The following is a 19,087-nucleotide window of genomic DNA, read 5'->3' as shown; positions in this document are numbered from 1 at the left end:
ATTAGGAAGCGACTGTGGCTCAGGCAAAGAAACTCAATGACTCCTTTTTGAAATGGTCTCAATAAGGATACATTTTTATTAAACACATGCATCCAGAAGCCACTCTTTCTTGATGGTTTAAATAAATCATCCCAACCTCCAATCCTTATTCCTATAAATTTTTCTGCCCAAATTCTACTATTCGAATGTCCATTGTTTATCTTTGGCTGGAAAATATTGTTTTTCCTTCCTAAGCACAAGTCTCCAAATTCATCAGTAGGTAAGATTTCTCAATAAATTTGAGTTGTGACGTTATTCTTTATTTCATTGACTTTTTTTTTCACCATCCAATAACAGATGCTGAGAGGTATACACGCAAAATCATTGGTACATATCTGTAGGTCAGATTTTCATCAACCCTCAAACATACTGTGTAATTTTCCTATGCAAGGTAGGAAATAGATAATATATATACTGTATAGTTTATATATACTGTGTGTATATACTGAATATATATACTGTATAATTTATATATACTGTGTGTATATACTGAATATATATACTGTGTATATACTATATAATATATAATATAGTGTATAATTTTCGTATGCAAGGTAGTCCTATGGTAGCTTCAATATAAATATTTCCTGTGATTACAGAATTGTTTAATGTTGAAGCTAAAAAAGAGAACCTAAATTACCTACATATTAAAACAAAAACTAATTAAATTCATGAGCTTATTATATGCAAAAACTTCTGAGATCTTGAAAGAAGTATTTCAGAAAGCAGAGACTTCAGTAGTATGGAAAGTGGTCATGTGATAGGAGTGGAAGGTGTTAGTGACATCAGACACATTCTGAGCACCCGCCACCAGCAAGTGAACTCGGTCAAGATGATACACTAGCAACAAGATTAAACATATTTTATGTAAACACAATTTTTGTAGTATTTTTTTCATTCTATTTCCCTTTATTCTTATCTCATTGAGCCAATTTAAGGACCAAGATATGAGTTCAAGATCAGAATATTATCTCAGAATACATTTTATAAGAAAGTTATCTCATATAGATATATATAGGCAGAAAACATGTCCCCTTATTGTAGTAGCTCATAAAATAGACATAATTAAACCAAAACCTGAGTCATTCTCACAAGTAAGCAATGAAAATTAATGCTAATAAATCATAAGAGAAATGGTTTGTATTTTTTCCTAATCAAACACAGCTTTCCCTTTACACCATTTACAACACACTGGGGCCTAAAGTGTAGGCACAGAGTACTAAAAAGAAAATGGGCCACAGAAGATTAAAAAACATAATCAATAGTAAATCCCCAGGCTGTAGAGTCACGTATTTTGAGTATTCTTGTCTAACCCCAGAAGATTATAGTTATTAAAGATAATATTTTTGGACCTGACACATTTGCTTTCTGCTTAAAAGCATCGCTTCGTGGGTGAATGTCAGTATTATCATTATTATTACTAGTACTATGACTACGTGGACGGCTGCTGCTGTTACAAAGTGTAGATCATGTGTCTATTTTCAGGTCCAAAGAACTGTTCACTACTCACTCATTTTAAGAGATTAATTGCCTTTGGCCATGACTTAGTTACAATGACTGACATCTGGAATCCACTTAGGAGAGATTTATTATTAGTAGCTCAAACTCTTGATCTTATTTTTGCAGCCATTGTTACTTTGAACAAAATTGCCTTCTTTTTCCAGGTTTCAATCAGTAAAATATCTGGGTATACCTATAATTTTTTTGACTGTTGAATGAGTTATTATTATTATTATTCGACATTCTGAGTAGTTTGTGTATAAGTTATGGATCTGTACAGAGTTTTCAAAACTTTCTGTCGTTTTGTTATTTACCTTGTAGACCTTCTCCATACCAACTTTACTTTCCAAGATCTCAATAAACAGCATAGCTTAAATTAGATAATACTCAATTTTAATGAAGAAATCAAGCCCTGAGGAAAACTTTGTAGTAGTTTTGAGGGGAAGCTAAGTATGTGTGCAGTAAGATTTCTTTTAGTGATATCATTATTATGCATCCATTATCAAAGTATAGATTTTGAAACTAAGAGTCACTTTTAATGGTGATTAATATTCATAGAGACAATGGGAAAGAAAATCCATTGTCTCCAAGTTTGTTTTTTTTTTTTTTTACTGTTTTTAATTGTCCAAGAAAACTAAGCCTTAACTATGTTCATTTGGGGATTGTCTTTATGGATGATGCTCCTGACAAATGCCCATAATATTGAGACTATTATCATTCTTTTACCAGGGATTCACTCAGAATTGTGTTACTTTTGGCCAATGATTGCTGTGATATTTGCAGAGCAAGTCTCCCTATAAAACAATATCAAAATCAATTGTAAAGAAGAAAACTGAGACAGGAATATAATTTCCATTTAAGGTTATGTTATATTGCCATTTTTCTCACTGAGCCATCACACATTTCCATCAGCACAATTTTCTAGCAGTGTCTATAATTTTGCCTCTAATTGCTACAGTGATCAGTGAAAATACTTTCTAAGTGTCACCTAATTCTTTAAATAGAACATAGGGTAGCTTGTCTTTTCTGCTCTTGCATCATTGACTAAAACAGGATGTACAATAGCAAGTTAGGGCTTAGCATCAGAAAGACATGGGTTCTAATTCCTACTCTGAGCCACAACAGCTACACCATCTTGGGAATGTGCTCACCTCTTTCATTTCTTCCTTGAATTGAAACAATTGTATATACCTGGGAAATGTATAAGGATGCAATAAGTTAAGAAGTGAAATGCACTTAGAATAGTGCTCAATGAATTGTAGCCACTATTGTTATTATAATTTCCACTTAAGTTGTGGAATGATTCCAGTATGAGGCAGGTTATGAAATAATATGGTTTATCTTCTAGGCCAGTGGCCCTATAAATTTCCATTGTTATCTGCTAATGAATATTTTGAGAGCAGACTTTCATAAAGATAAATTAAGCTTAGGAAAATAAAGAACTATGAAAAAAGTTTTATCAAAAGTCTGCCAAAATATCATAGGCTATCAAAAATGTTTAATCAAAAAAGGCTACTTTTAATGATACAATCAGCCATTTTATTTTGTGTAATATCCGTACATGTATTGTTTATGTTCAACTTGTAGTCATGTAAAAAATTAATACGTATTTCACGTTCATGGAGATTGTTTTAGCATATGCTTTACCTGGTGTGTTTTCCTTTTAAGATAAGAGAAACAAAGACAAAAATGGTGCAGCTTACTTCTAATGGCCTTCTAACAGTGATAAAAGACGTGCTGCGGATGGGGGGCGCTGATCCCACTGTCTGTGATTTTCTATTAATTGTCCAAGAACACTCATATTCTATACATTAATTTTAACCTTCAAGATTATGTAAGAAAAGAAAGCACTTCTGACTCTATGTGTCTTTTGCTGCTTTGCTTTGTTTTGCCTTGCTTTGCTTCCTAGTCTCTCAACTATTTTCTCAAAGTTCGTCCTGGAAAAGTGTTGTGTTTTGTGAACACCTCTGCCTTGAGTGCGTTCAATGGATGGATCCTCAAAAGAGAAATTGTATTCACTTGCGTACGACCCACTCCATATTGACGGTCTCTTCTCTGAATATTTGTTCTATAATTTTGCTGTACCTGAAACAGCCATCCCCTAACACGGCTGCTTCCCCAGGCGGGGACTGCTTTTTGTTTTCCCCCCACCGCCTCATACTCTGTGTATCTCATAATTGGGGAAAGGTTGTTTTCTCAGGTACTGATTTCTCACCACAAAGCATTTATTCTCCCCATTCAATACAAAAGTCTTCCTCTTCTAATGCTACCATCTTTTCTGGCACCAGGCCAATCTCTTCAAGGAAGCTGAAAGGACCTGCCTACACATGTGTCAAGTTTTTTTACCCTAATATTTCTTTCATAATGAATTATTTTCAAATATACAATAAAAGTAGAGCATAGTAGAGTTATATATTAAAAATAAACAGAACTTCAGGTACACAAATATCTAGTTTTAACAGCTCAACTTTTTTTTATTTTTTCATTCTTCCTCCATTTCTTTCTCTCTTCCTCTTTCTTGCTCCTTTCCTCTCTCTTCCTTTTCTTGTCTTTCTTTCTTCCTTTTTTCTCTCTTCTTTCTTTCTCTTTCTTCCTTTCTTTCTCTCTCTTCTTTCTTTCTTTCTTTCTTTCTTCTTTCTTTCTTCTCTTTCTCTCTCTTTCTCTCTTTCTTTCCCTTCCTTCCCTCCCTCCTTCCCTCCCTCCTTCCCTCCCTCCTTCCCTCCCTCCTTCCCTCCCCTCCCTGCCTGCCTGCCTGCCTGCCTTCCTTCCTTCCTTCTTTCCGTTCTTCTTTTTTCGTTCTTTCTTTTGAAATAAAACATTGCAGATAGTAAAATCTTTTGCTCCTTTGGTTCCCCTCTCAGATATCCTCTTTCTTCCCTCTCTTAATATTACTATATTTATACATCTTTTTAAGCTTTCACTATATGTGAATCTATTTTGTGTATTTTTAAAACTTCGTGTAAAAATAAAACTCTGCATCTTGCCTTTTATAGTGAATAGCATGTTTTAAGATGTATTTTTCTTAATATATGTATACTAAAATTTCTTCAATTAATTTGTTTGTATGTCTCCTTGTGTACACGTTTAAGAGTTTTCTGAAATTTTTATTCTGAAGTAGAATATTTGAACTTAAAATATGCGTAGCATTAACCAGATTAGATAGTATACAATTTCTCATTAATCGTTGTTCCAATTTATACTCCTGATATCAGTGTAGGAAAATTCCAGTGTGTCTATATCTTCATCAATAGTTGGATTTTCTTTTCTTAACATTTTTTTCCAATCTGATAGATGTGTAATGATATCTCATTGGTCTTCAAAACATGTAATTCCAATGTGGTTCCAATCTCCACAAGACAAATTATTTCCTTTCTGTAAGATTACCAGTAGCCTCTAAAGTGTTACATAAAATAGACATATTTCAATCTTCAGCTCTCTCAGTAGAACTTGAAATAGTTAACCACTTCTTTTTCTCTTAATATTAAGTGATTAATATTTACTAAATGAATGACTCAATAAATGAATGGAAACTACTCAGTATTTGTTGAAGGAAGTAATCTCTCAACCAACAAAGCAAAATAAGTTTTTTTTTCCTTTTTTTCAAACTGAATAAAATTTATTTCCTAAGATATTCATTAAATGCCTAGTAAGTTAAAGTATGTATACTAGACTTGAAAGATTCAAAGATGCAATTCTTATCCTTTTAGTATGGAATCATGTCTGGGGTAATATACACTTAATAAATATGTGCCTAGTAAATAACATCATCAACATGATCTCTTTTTCTCAAAGTATCTTTTATATTGCAAAATTCACATATGTTTGAATACTTCATTTTCTGACTTCTGTAGAAAGTTTGTGCCAAAAAGCATGAGCTATGTCTTCTTTTCTTTATGTACTGAGGGCATAGAATAGTGCCTGATACATGGCAAATAGTATAAAGTCAATTTGTATTTGTTGAGAATATTAAAAAATTAGAAGATAAAAAAATTCCATAAAATTTTTATTTTAGTAAGGGTTCAAATGAAATTTAAGGTGTGTTATTCTTTATCCAGTATCTCTCAATGATAGAGAGATGATCTGGTTAGAACTTAAATCATGGAGAGAAGAATGGTAGGATAATATGATCAAAATACAGACATTTCTATGAGAATGGATGGGCAAAAGAGAATGTAGAAAAACCTCGTACCTCTTCATCTGGGTTTTAATATGAGTGTTGAGACTTCCCCGGGTTGATCTTGCAGGATTTATCTTAATGCTGTATTGGTGCATTTGTAGATTGGTTTTCAAACTCCTCCGCCTCACAATTCATAGGATTTCTGAATCAATAGCCATAGCAGTCCTTGTTACACAAAACATTTTTTTAAATGGCATGTGAGTTCCTAAAATGCAGCAATTTAAATATCATCACTTGGACTTCAGTAAAATTTGGTCTATGGACCTATTTAAGTGCAAATTATTACAAAAATGTTGTAATTTAAGCCATGTTGTATTCAAATACAAGAGATATTTCCTGGCACTACTCTCACATAGTAGGTTTTCAATAAATGTCTATGGTATTATTAAGCTAAATGTTCCTAGCATGCTGTTCAAAGAGGAGTTTTTGGTCAAAGGGAGAATCTAAAATAATCTATGGGCTTCTAAAATTGGGAGATGTCTTAGTTAGTTTTGGCAGCTATAACACAAAATACTGTAGAATTAAACAACAAACATTTATTCACTACAGTTCTGAAGACTGCAAAGTACAAAATCAAGGTGCCAGATAATTCAGTTTCTGGCGAGGGCCGTCTTTCTGGTTTGCAGAGGAAAAACTTGTTGTATCCTTACATGGTGGCAAAATTATCTCTCTTACATCTTTCTTTAAAGGGTGTTAATCCCATTCATAAGGATCTACCATCATGACGTAATTACTTTCTTAAAGACCCACCTCAAAACACTGTCACATTGGGGATTAGCACTTCAACACATGAATCTGGGGAAACACAAACTTTCAGTCCACTGCAGGGAATAATGGTGAACTGGCAGAGGTGGGAAAGAAAGGAGGTTCTAAATGCTACATAATTGATAGTCTTGCCTACATCAGAATGATCTAGACGGTTTTTATAGAAGTAAATCTCAAATGATTGTATTGATATTTAATGTGTCAGTTTTACCTGGTGTCAAAATACTTTAAAAAAGAAACAAATGTAACAACAGAAACCATGCTGAAACTAGGATTTTGTTTTTTCCCACAGAATTATAAAAAAATAAACCTGTCAATCAAAGCTACCTCCCAGATTCAGGGCTCTGGTCCCCTAGACATAACAAACTCCTCCTTGTGTTCACAAGCCCCAGAGACGTCCACTTGTGAGCTCTCGAAGCATCTAAAATGAATCCTGATAATCTGGTCTTTAATAACAGCAGACCACCCAAAATTGGCAGACATAATAGTAATTTATTTTCAGAACAAACTGCCTTTATTTTTGACAGGAAGAATCTTCCTACACAAAGTCTCAGAGAGAGGATTACTACATTCTGCACACTCGGTGAACATTTATTATTGAGTCACCAGAAATGAACAAAATATAAAAGCCTTACAACAAACTTAGCAAAACAGCCTGGAGATTTAAGGCGGGAAATATTAAAGAAATATGTATGGGAAACAGTCTACAGAAAACAATGAGTTAGTTAAAATTTTGCAATTGTCAAACATTCTCTAGGCACATCTATTCACCTAAAATGTATAATCATATAAAGACTTGTGAATGGGTGTCTCACTTGAAGATTCTAAACTCTTTCTTTAAGACAGATATTGATCTTTAATGCTTTTCTCCTGCCTAGCTCCTAGTAATGTTTAGCTCTTAAGAAACTTGTGTATTGCTACAAGCACATCAAAAGAATGGCATTAGAGAAGTGTGAGTCATGAAAGCCACGATATCTAAGTGAAATTCATCTCCTAAATCGCATGGTGTATGAGATTGCAATAATAATTTTCTGAAAACCTTCATTAATATCTTATAGAGCACCCTAGTCAGTATGAAGATGAAATATGCAAAATATCTACCTCTGGACTAACAACTTGACATGCAGAATTAAAAAAACGAACAAAAAATTGAAATATGTGAGAGATGATGGATCAGAAAGTTTTTGTTTGCCTATTATTTTTTTTAACTGACTGCTGGGAAGGATTAGATTTACAAGTGGTGATAAAAGGTGTATAAGTAGATTTTCTATACGTGAGATGTTGAAATGAGGCTGGCAAATTCTTTGCTTGGAATAGGCAAAGATAATTAAAACCTTTTATATCTCTACCTTCAATCTAAACTAGACAGAAAGAAAAATCTCAAACTTATGGACCAACTAAAAATGGCAGATGAATTCCACAGGTTTGAGAAAACACTATTCATATAACAAGATAAAAATAATTTTTGGAGAAATTTCAGATCCAAGAATCGAAACAGTAGAATCCTATATTGATTGAAATTAGTAGAAAAAATCTTGTTCCTAAGAAGAGGTGTTTTTTTTTCTTAATAATTTCAATATTTGTTTTATATTTAGCAGGGGGTACGTGTGCAGTTTTGTTACATAGGTGCATTGTAAAATGCTGAGGTTTGGGATATGCCTGATCCTGCTACTGAGGTACTGAGCATAGTACCCAATAAATTTTTTAACCCTTTCCTCCCTCCCGCCCACCTCTAGAAGTCCTCAGTATCTATTGTTGCTATCTTTATAAAGACCCAATGTTTACCTCCCACTTATAAGTGAGAACATGTGGTATTTGGTTTTCTGCTCCTGCATTAACTTTCTTAGGATAATGGCCCCCAGCTGCATCCATGTTGCTGCAAAGGATGTGATTTCATTCTTTTTTTTACAGCTGCATTGTATTTCATGGTGTATAAGTACCACATTTTCTTATCCAATCCACCATTGATGGGCACCTAGATTGATTCTATGGCTTTATTATTGTGAAGAGAGCAGTGCTGAGCATATGAATGCATGTGTCTTTTTGGTAGCATGATATATTATCTTTTGATATACCCCCATGAATGGGATTGCCGGGATGAATGGTAGATCTGTTTTACGTTCTTTGAGAAATCTCCAAAATGCTCTCTACAGTGGCTGAAGTAATTTACATTTCCACCAACAGTGTATAAGCATTTCCTTTTCTCCACAGCCTTGCCAGCATCTATTGCTTTTTCACTTTTTAGTACTAGCCATTCTGACTGGTGTGTGATGATATCGCATTGCAATTTTAATTTACATTTCTCTGATGGTTAATGATGTTGAGCATTGCTTTTCATATGTTTGTTGGCTGCTTGTATGTCTTCTTTTGAGAAATGTCTTTGCTTGTTGAATTAAAGTTTCTTATAGATTCTGGATATTAGACCTTTGTTGGATGCATAGTTTGAATATATTTTCTGTCATTCTGCAGGTTGTATGTTTACTCTGTTGAGAGTTTCTTTTGCTGTGCAGAATCTCTTTAGTTTGAGTCCTAGTTGTCAGTTTTTGTTTTTGTTGCAATTGCTTTTGAAGACAGTCATTAATTTTTTTCCCAAGGCAGATATCTAGAATGGTGTTTCCTATGTTTTGTTCAAGGGTATTTATGATTTGATTAAATCTCTAATCCCTCTTTAGTTAATTTTTGTATGTGGTGAAAGGTAGGCGTACAATTTCATTGTTTTGTATGTGGTTGGTCTGCTCTCCCAGCACAATTTATTGAATAGGGAATCCTTTCTTTATAGTTTATTTTTGTTGACTTTGTCAAAGATCAAATGGCTATAGGTGCACAGCTTTATTTCTATGTTCTCTAACCTGTTTCATTAGTCTATTTGTCTGTATTTGTATCAGTACCATCCTGTTTTGGTTATTGTAGCCATATGGTATGGTTTGAAGTCAGGTAACATGATGCCTCTGGCTTTGTTTTTGCTTAGGATTGTTTTGCCTATTCAGGCTCTTCATTGGTTCCATGTGAATTTTAAAATAGTTTTTCTAATTCTATGAAAAAAATGACATTGGTATTTTGACAGAAATTTTATTGAATCTATAGATAGCTTTGAGTAGCATGGTCATTTTAATGATATTGATTCCTCCAGTCCATGAGCATGTAATGTTTTTCATCTGTTTGTGTCATATATTATTTCTTTCAGCAGTGTTTTGTAGTTCTTCCTGTAGAAATCTTTCACCTCCTTCATTAGCTGTATTCCTAGGTGTGTGTGTGTGTGGTGTGTGTGTGTGTGTCTATTGTAAATGGGATTGCATTCTTGGTTTCGCTCTCAGCTTGAATGTTGTTGGTGTATAGAAATGACACTGATTTCTGTACCTTGATTTTGTGTCCTGACACTTTACTGAAGTCGTTTTTCAGTTCCAGGAACCTTTTGGTGGAGTCTGTAGGATTTTCTAGGTCTAGACTCTGATAGTGAAGAGAGTGACTTTTTTATTTATTTTTATTTTTCCTATTTGAATGCCTTTTATTTATTTCTCTTGCCAGATTGCTGTGGCTAGGATTTTCAGTACTATGCTGAATAGGAGAAGTGAGAGTGGGCATGCTTGTTTTGTTCCAGTTCTCAAGGGGAATTCTTCTAGCTTTTGTCATTCAGTATGAAGTTGGCTGTGGGTTTGTATAGATGGCTCTTATTATTTTGAGGTATGTCCCTTTGATGCCTAGTTTCTTGAGGGTTTTTATCATTAATAAATTTGATCGAAAGCTTTTTCTTTGTATATTGAGATGATCATATGTTTTTTGTTTTTAAATCTGCTCATGTGGTGAATCATATTTATTGATTTGTGTATGTTGAACCAACCTTGCCTCCCAGGAATGAAGCCTATTTGATAGTGTTAAATTAACTTGTTGAGGTGCTGCTTGATTTGGTTTAATAGTATTTGGTTAAAAATTGTTGCATCTATGTTCTTCAGGGATGTTGGCCTGCAGTTTTCTTTTTTCGTTGTGACTTTCCTGGGTTTTGTGGGTTTTTTTTTAAAAATAATCAAAAAAGGAGCAGTTGGAAAAACACGGGACAAGTTGGCTGAGTGAAGAATGAATGTGTGTGCTGTATTTAGGAGGGTTAGATAGTGTGGAGAACAAAAGGGAGTGCAGAAAAGGGTAAGGAGCCCCAAAGCATGGAGAAATAGAAAAGAGAACTTACATGTAGACTTCATCTACTTTACTAATTTATAATGTGCTCTTTTGTGCCAAGATATAGAAGGAAATAAAATTAAATTAATATGCATAAATTATAATAAGTACTTCTATAATTAAATGAGAAATTTGAATACATATTTCTTTGATAATATAAGAAGAGAAACATTTTAAAGAACTACTTGGTAATTGAGATCCTCAGGGCAAGGGTTGGGTGGAGACAGCAAATGGCTCTACTATTAGGGTTGTTGTACTTAACAGATAAAAATAGAGGATGCTCAATTCATTAGAATTTCAAGTAAATAAATATTATTCACACAAGCATGTCCCATGTAATAACTTGGACATGCTTTAACTACAAAGTTTTCTGTTATTTATTTGAATTCACATTTTACCCAACACCCTTTAATTATCTGGTAACTTCCTCTGCATTAAAATGTGGGTAGGAGAAAGCACAGATGACTTAGTGAAGAAGCAAATACATGGTAGTAGGCCATGCAGGGCGTAAAAATTAAAAAGCCCACAAACACACAAAACAATGAGGTTTACTGTACAGTTTTAAATAAAATGGTATATGGTGCCATAATATATCCCTTCTCAATTTTAGACTCACACTCCATTAAAAGGCCACTACATAAAGCTTGTATAAGTTGTTTCATGAGGAAAAGGGCTAACATAAAATTATATTAGAGGAGGGAGGGTGGCAAAGTCTGGCATAAAGTGATAATTAAAGAATCATGTGTAGTTCTGAACTTAACATGACTAAAATATGAACCTTATTTCTCTCTTTCCATTTCTCCAGAATTTGCTCTATCCTCAACGTTGCAAAATGTCTGGGCATAGGCTGTGTTGCATTTCTCACATACAGTATGAGCAGAGAAGCTTACCCATTCTGTTGCAGCAGGTCCATAGAAGTTTCACTGAAGTGCTTTGGTTTTTATTGAATTGCATGCTTATTATGTCTGGACAAGAAGATGTGTACATGAAGAGGATGTTTTGATAGGCCTGACCTGAGAGCTGTATGCTCACAATAAAAGCTAGAGACACAGTCATTTGACATTAAAACAACTGAGAAAAGATGATGAATCTTGAGAAGAAATTGGGATATTATGTACAAAAGAGGTGTTATAATACTTTATGGCCAAAACGAAAACAAAAGAAAAAAAAACAAGAAAACAAACAAAATCAAAAAACAAAAAAACTAGCAATGTTCCACCATAAAGTTTAAATGGATCTTACTTTGGTTCAGACTTTAGAAACTGATTGACATCTGGGTTATGTATATTTCACTTCCCACGTTCTGCACGGTAATCTTCTAAACTTTAGCAACTTACCTTATTAATTCCTTTAGGCTTGATATGAAGCCTGCCCCAGATAAGTGCCTCATAAAAGAAGAATAAACAAATGAATGAATAAAAGCAAATGCCATACTATAGACTTTTGAGTAAAAAGATTTTCTCTACAACATATTAAAAGAATGAACCAGCAGAACAAACTTCAAACTTTAAAACAATGTTGTTTAAGTTAGTCATGTCTGAGATGATAAATAAATCAACAGGAGAAAAGTGAACTTCAAAACATGTATCTTTAGGAGGATTTGAATTGGAAAACCACTGACACTTAATTGCTAAAGTGACTTTGACTAGTTATTCATCTATGGAATAGGAAGAAAACTTACTTGATCGTGTTGGCATGATGATTAAATATGACTTATGTACATGCAAGTGCTGAGCACTAGTCTATAACCTCTATGGGCATTGCGATCACTATGACATATCCAGAGACTAGCTCAATTTCTAGTACATTGGAGGCACTTGATAAATGTTTCCTTAATTTGAAATCTGAGAACAGGACATTAAGGTGAGTTATCCTGTTTTCTTTCTTTTCTCCCCACTTCACCTCTAGAGTGTGTGTGTGTGCACGTGTGTGTGCATGCACATATGTGTGTGTTAGAGAGAGAGTGAGAGAGAAAGAGGTGGGGGTGGGGTGTTATTTAGGGTCAAAATACAAAGTAGTAACAATTAGTTGTCCTTTCAAAGAAAATATTATTCAAACTTCATTCTGATTTATAAATAAGCACATGTCACGTACGTCAGGAATCCATCACATTTTACTGAGTATTTAAAATTTCATTTGTTTTTGCTCTTAGTTCTTTCACATTAGATCCAGTAGTTGAGATACATTTTGCTTGTGCTGCAGTTTTCTATTATGGATATGTAATGTGTCTAATAAAGAAATGAGAAACTAAAATTGTTGCTTTTTCCTCCTGCCCCTCATTTCTTTTTCTCATGCTGTGAGAAAGGTCTTCTGTTTATTATATAATTCTTCAAAGGAAAAAGTTGTCTATGTATTAATTATGCAGTAACATAAGAGGAATTTTTTATGATTTTTAAAATTTCCTTAGATTTTGGGGGAACAGGTGGTGTTTGGTTCATGAGTAAGTTCTTTAGTGGTGATTTGTGAGATTTTGGTGCACCCATCACCCGAGAAGTATTCACTGTACCCAATTTGTAGACTTTTACCCCTCACCCCACTCCCAACCTTTCCCCCAAGTTCCCAAAGTCCATTGTATCATTTTTACACTTTTGCATCCTCATTGCTTAGCTCCCACTTATGAGTGAGAACATACGATATTTGGTTTTCCATTTCTGGGTTACTTTACTTAGAATAATGGTCTCCAATTCCATTCAGGTTGCTGTGAATGCCATAATTTCATATATATATATGAAATTATATGTATTATAATTATATGTATTTTATATATATAAAATATATATCACAATTTCATTATCCACTCATTGATTGATGGGCTTTTGGGCTGGTTCCATATTTTTGCAACTGTGAATTGTGCCGCTATAATCATGTGTGCAAGTATCGTTTTTTGTATAATGAATTCTTTTCTTCTGGGTAGGCACACAATAGTAGGATTGCTGGATCAAATGATAGTTCTACTTTTAGTTCTTTAAGGAATCTCCACATTGTTTTCCATAGTGGTTGCGCTAGTTTACATTCTAACCAGCAGTGTAAAATTGTTCCCTTTTCACCGCAACCAGAAAACTTTGTTGAATCTAATGTGATATGACAGAATATCTACAGGTTTTATTTAATTTTAAATGTTCTATGTCAGTTAATATTTATGTCATCATCTATAGTAAGCTCCACATAGGTACATAAAACCATGAAATAGACCTCACTGAAATTTCAAATATATGTTTACATTTGTAATGAGTTTTAAGATACCGTGAACTTAACTGATTTAAGTTAATATTTAAGTTTAAAATTTAGGTCAGAAGAAATTATAAAGGGATGATTTTGTAGTTAACATAATGAAGGAAAAACATTTCTACCATTTACTTAGAGTGACTGGAATTTGTATGGCTTATCAACATTAACTTATTAACTTTTACTCTGTGTGTATCATTGAACTTTATAATAGTTGAGAAATATAAATAATAATAATGTCATAGTATATATCTAATTACTGCTGATTCAGGTGTAGACAATATATTTGAAACATTTGTTGTATGTTCCATTATTGTTATAAACTTTAAAATAAAATGAGTTTTAACTGATGATAAAGGTAATTTATACTTATAACACATATCAGACATATGGGAAGCTTGGAACTCCAATTATACATTGTGAACAAACCCACTACACAGATAATCTCTAGTATTTTTGAACATATTATTCTAAACCACTTTCTCTGTACAAACACCAGATACATATATTTCAGCATTATTGACTGTACTCTGAGGAGTTTGGAGGTGAGGAAGTTTGAGCAATAGGGAGGTATTAGCAATTGCTGTCCCATGGAATTAATATTTGAGAGGCTAAGAGCCAGCAGTTGACCTGAGAAAGCCGGCATGTGTGTCAAATACACATAAAAAATGGGAAATATGACATGAAATGAGGCTGGAGAGATGGAAAAGGGAAGATCACCAAGGAGATAAGAACTTTGGTCTTTATCATGAGAACAATGTTGTAAATGAATCCTAGGAATGACACCCAATGACCCTCTCTGTTGTTAACTCCCTCTCACTTGAGTGTCTGAGGAGCCTCTAAACATGATGAGATATCACTTCCCCAGAATTATGTTACTTAACTTGGCAAAAAGGTGAACCAAATTTAATCACATTAGGGCTTTTAGAGTTTTTTCTAGCTGGTAGCAGAAAAAAAAGAGAGATTTGCAGCATGAGAGTGACTCAATGCATCATTCCTTCTTTCAAAGGTGAAAGGGTCCTCATCCTAGAGTCTAGGTGGTCTCTGGAAGCTAAAAGCAACCCCTGGCTGACAGCCAGCAAAGCAGCAGGGACTTTAGTCCTAAACCTGATGAAATGAAATTCTGCCCCAAACAGAAATGAGCCTGGAAATGAATTCTTTCCCAGAGTCTCCAGATAAGATTTTAGCTGGAAGACTCCTTTGTTTTGGCCTCCTGAGATATTGAGCAGAAAACTCAGTTGAGTTTACTTGGACTACTGACCTATAAAACTCTAAGATAATAAATTGGTGTCATTTTAAGTCATAAAGTTTTTGGTAATCGCCTGCAGTAATAGAAAACTAAAAGCAATGGAAAATATTAGACAGAGTGGTATCAAAATTTGATTTGCATTTTGAAAATGTCACTCCCTGGGGAAGAGGAGAGAGAGAGAGAGAGACAGAGACAGAGACAGAGTGCAGAAAGAAAGAATTCCCGAGTACATGCAGGAACAGCAGAAAGATCTGTTAGGAAGCATTTGAAATAATCAAGGACAAAGCAGATAGTATCTTGAACAAAGAGTAAAAGATGCAGTAATGGAGATTTTAAAAAAGAAAATCAGGGTCCATAAGGAATGTGCTACTTCTTTTACTCATTCAACTGAAGATGTTTTTGGAAGTGTGCTGGGTAATAGGGACAATGAGGATTGTGCTAAAAACATATACTTTTTTCTATATCAATTTCCACCCTCTCTCTCCCTTCCTGCTCCCCTGGAGGTTGTTCTGTAGAGACTACAGAAATAAATTTTCCTGCCCTCTTGTTTTGATCTGAATTTAACCAATGAGAAGCACTGGTAGGGGACTGGAGGGAGGGAGGAGAGTGAGGCCAGAGCATTCATTTTTTTCCTTTTATAATTCATTTTCATTATATTCATTATATTTCATTCATATTCATTATTCGTATTTGCATTTTACTCAATTTTCTCCCCATAGGTGATTGTGAACCAACTGCATCACTTAACCAAACGTCATAATGCCTATTGGTGGCCCTCTCCCCTTCCCTTCTTTTGGATCTGGCACATGCTCTTTTCTATTACCCCCTTTAGGCCTAGGGGTGATATACTAGGTCTGGGAATTGCATTATCCCAGTCTATGGCCAATTCATTGTAAATAGTTTCACCTTGAATTATTTTCAATTTACTCTCTCTGAGGATGCCATCAATTCCATGTATGGATTTCAAATCTAATCCAAGTGCTTAGCCCTTTTGCACTGTTGCATGTAGTGAATTCAAGTGTCTCTCACACAAATGGTGATCATATGCACTGTGATAGATCAACCTAGAAAAGAATCATATATGGGAAGGGCTGGCTGAGGACAGAGAGTAGATTTTGTTCAGATTGGATAGGTAGCCCTTGAAGTATCATCCCAACAATCAAGTGGAAACATTAAGTAGGAGGTTGGATATGTGAGTGCATTAGTTTCTTTTCATTCTGCTGATAAAGACATACCTGTGGCTGGAGAGGTCTCACAATCATAGTGGAAGGCAAGGAAGAGCAAGTCACATTTTACATGGATAGCAGCAGGCAAAGAGAGAGCTTGTGCAGGGAAATTCCCCCTTATAAAACCATCAGGTCTCCTGAGACTTACCCACTATCTTGGAAACAGCACGGGAAAGATCTACCTCCATGACTCAATTACCTCCCCTCGAGTCCCTTCTATAACTCGCCTAGAGATAGAAATAGTTCAAGTATGCAAAACCCGAATTCATAAATATGATGAGATTTTACAGGAGGTAAAGTATACAAAGAGAAAAAGGCCTAAAATTTTCTTAGAAAATTCATACACCTTAATATTTGAAATACTGATGATATAGCTTATATTTATGAAGCCAGGCACTTCAATACACTTTTTGCAATGTAGAAATTATGCCTCAGAGGGGCATGAGTGTTTTGCTGAAGATCATGTGTCTAGAAAGTAGAAGAGCAGATAGTCTGGCTCCAGAGCCTCTCTACTGGATAAAGATTACCCACAAAGGAGACAGAAAGAGTAGCCAAAGAGGGTGGTGGGATAACACAATTAAAGTAACCATTTTGATGACAACAGTGTTGAATACCTCTGAGGAGTCAAGTATGATGAGCGCATAATGATATTCATTGGATTTGGTAACATGGAGACTGCTTTTCCTTTCTTTTGTTTTCCAGTCACAAAAAAATGATGCAATAAATTTCTTGCTTGTACCCATTATGCTTTTATCTTTTTCTAGAAGTGGAATTGCTAGATCAATGAGTATGTCCATTGTAACATTGATAAATAATTTCAGATTACTACTCAGAAAAGGTAGACATTTATACTCCTACCAGTAGTAAATGAAAATGTATGTTCCATCAAGTCTTTCCAACACCGCTGTCAACTTGATGCCTGTCAGCCTAAAATAAATTCCGACGTTGTTTAGTTTGTGTATATTTGACTAGTAGAGAGGGAGAAACATCTTGCATATAACAGTTGTGAAGTTATTATGTTTATGGGTGTGACTCTTACAAAAGACAATGACAAAGAAAAGTCTGTAAATTATGCCTTCTTAATGTCTGACAAAACCTAAGTCATTGATGTCCATTAGAATATATTATTTTAGATTAATATTAGATAAAATTAATTCAAGAAGAAAATGCTTCTGTAATCCCTTTACCTTACTGCGTTTTTATTCCCACTTAGCAACCTGAAGCATCTGACATTTGTCATGTAGCCAAATGCATACTCATTGAGCAAGATGACTGATGATCATTGGTCATGATGATGACATCAATGATGATAATGATGATGATAGTGAGGACGACAAACTCATGCCTTGATGTACTTTTTCAAGAGTTAGGTGTTTTCCTTTTAATATTTTTCAGAATTTTTTTAACACAATTGCACTCAGGAATTGGAATATCATTTGTATTTCATTTTTTAAATCAGTGAGCAAAATGAGCAGGAATAAAGGGAGTTAAAATAGGAAACAGAATGAAATGTGATTCTGCTCACTTATAGATGTGTGGGCGTGTGTATCTCTTTGCTGTCACCTGCAGCTCTGCCTAGCTTTGTATAGTTCTCTCTATGATATTCTATTTAATTTATATTCTGCTTCTTTAAGACTACTAAATTATTGGTGTAGTATAAGCAATACATCTTTTAAATTATAATCTTCTCCCACAATTATCACATAACTTCCTGTCTCCAACCTAAATACTTCTCTGGCATTTTATGAGTTATCCATCTAGATCTGCTATTTGGTCCACATATTTACAATCAGAAATTTCCAGGGAAAACAGACTTAACATATATTTATAGTACTGGTGGCTCATACATACAAGGAGTATAGGAAAGTTTGGGTCTCATATTTGGCTCACAATTAAAGCAGATTGTTTTGCACATTTGAGTGACAATAAGTATTTTCCTTCAAAAGACAACAATATGAAGTACAGTAAATTAACTTTCTCCAGAACAGAATATTTTTGATAACTGTAGATTCATGTGATAGGTAGCAAAAGGAGTTTTATAGCAAGTTTGATGATAATTTATCATTTTCCTAAAGAAATATAATAATTTAACAAGTTAAGTAATAATAAAATAATACAATGATAAATAGAATAAATATATCAACCTAAACTTGAACAAAATGCTTAGAAATGTCCAATTTTAGTGTTTTCATTTTTGAAATGCCTCTGCTCATTACATGAATATTTTCCTCTCTAAAATTTATCCAAAATAACAAATTTAATTGGGTAACTCCCATCACTTAATTATAGCATTCTATTGATCATTCAAAAAAGTTATCTTCTGGCTATAATATCCAGCACAATCATTTTGACGCATAAAGGAGGGTCTCAAAGATATGTGAGAGTCCTTGCTTATTAAAATATACAGATTTTCTAATGGCATGTATATGATGACGGGTAATATAATCCAAGAACTCTGATATAAAGGGTAAGAACTCTAAAAGGACTATTTAGAAGGTACTTTACATGTAAGTATTGCTAGTTTTCCTGTTTTAAAATGTGTTGCCTCACTATTCTGTGCTTTGTATTTCAAGTGATTTATTCTAAATGTACACATTAGCAGTTGTACAGCTAGGCACTTTTATTTGTGAGTGACAAAAAAATAATTAGTTGAAGGCTGAAGGAAGGTAGTTCTTGTGAGGTATGGCATGATACAGAGGTTCAAACAACATCTTTGAAACTCGGTCTCCTGGCTAT

At 34.1% G+C, this 19,087-nt stretch overlaps 1 long non-coding RNA gene across 3 annotated transcripts in view; it reads left to right on the top strand.

Annotated features, from left to right (window-relative positions):
* Window positions 1-13,369, top strand: part of LOC104002120 (uncharacterized) — a 72,236-nt gene extending 58,867 nt beyond the window's left edge. For all 3 annotated transcript variants that reach the window (XR_674199.4, XR_010150984.1, XR_010150985.1), the window contains one exon: window positions 11,457-13,369. This is a non-coding gene — a long non-coding RNA (uncharacterized LOC104002120). The remainder of the gene's footprint in view (window positions 1-11,456) is intronic.
* Window positions 13,370-19,087: the final 5,718 nt, after the last annotated feature.

Source organism: Pan troglodytes, chromosome 15 (genome assembly GCF_028858775.2).
Source record: "Pan troglodytes isolate AG18354 chromosome 15, NHGRI_mPanTro3-v2.0_pri, whole genome shotgun sequence".
Lineage (NCBI taxonomy): Eukaryota > Metazoa > Chordata > Mammalia > Primates > Hominidae > Pan > Pan troglodytes.
This window is presented reverse-complemented; position numbering and strand designations above follow the sequence as displayed.